Raw genomic sequence first — 1016 nt, forward strand, 5'->3', positions numbered from 1 at the left:
GGGGGGTAAATAAAGATGACCCTTGAGTCTGCAGAACCCAAGGGAAAAAGGCTTAGGTGGCAAATGTTAAAACCAAGGTTGGGCCTTGCTGGAGGAGTTTTATTCAAAGCGAACTGTCAAGGGGGTCCCATAAATCACCCAACCGCGTAAGGAACGCAAAATCCGGGAACATAACACCGGTATGACGGAAAACTAGGGCGGCAAGAGTGGAACAAAACACCAGGCATAAGGCCGAGTCTTCCACCCTTTACCAAGTATATAGATGCATTAATTAAATAAGAGATATTGTGATATCCCAACATAATCATGTCCATCATGGAGCAATCTTCAACTTCACCTGCAACTAACAACGCTATAAGAGGGCTGAGCAAAAGCGGTAACATAGCCAAGCAACGGTTTGCTAGGAAGGGTGAAAAGGTTAGAGGCTGACATGGCAATATGGGAGGCATGGTAAACAAGTGATAGGTAGCGCAGCATAGTGATAGAACGAAGCAACTAGCAAGCAAAGATAGAAGTGATATCGAGGGTAATGGTCATCTTGCCTGAAATCCCGCAAGGAAGAAGAACGAGTCCAAGAAGAAGACACATGCACGTAGTCGAACGAATCCTCACAACTCCGGAACGAAACCGGAGCTAACGAGAGAAGCAAACCGGAAAGAAACAAACAACATGGTAAACACACAAGCATAAACATGTCAAGATGCACAAACAAGTATGATGCATGTCCGGTTTAATGAGGCATGGCATGGCTATATGCACAAACAACACTACAAGTTAAGTGGAGCTCAATATGCAACGAGTTGCATATTGACGAAACACCACATCAATTATTTAGTTCTCTCTCATTATAAGCTACTCAATAATATTAAATGTTATTAAACATGGCAAGGGGTGAAGCATAATTAAACTAACTATTTAGGCAAATTTAAATGAGCCCGGAACAACAAACAACAATTCCGGAAAATCCCCACATGTCATTTAGCAATTTAATGCAACAACAATTTAAACATTTTAAT

The sequence above is a fragment of the Triticum dicoccoides genome, chromosome 2B (genome assembly GCF_002162155.2).
Source record: "Triticum dicoccoides isolate Atlit2015 ecotype Zavitan chromosome 2B, WEW_v2.0, whole genome shotgun sequence".
NCBI lineage: Eukaryota > Viridiplantae > Streptophyta > Magnoliopsida > Poales > Poaceae > Triticum > Triticum dicoccoides.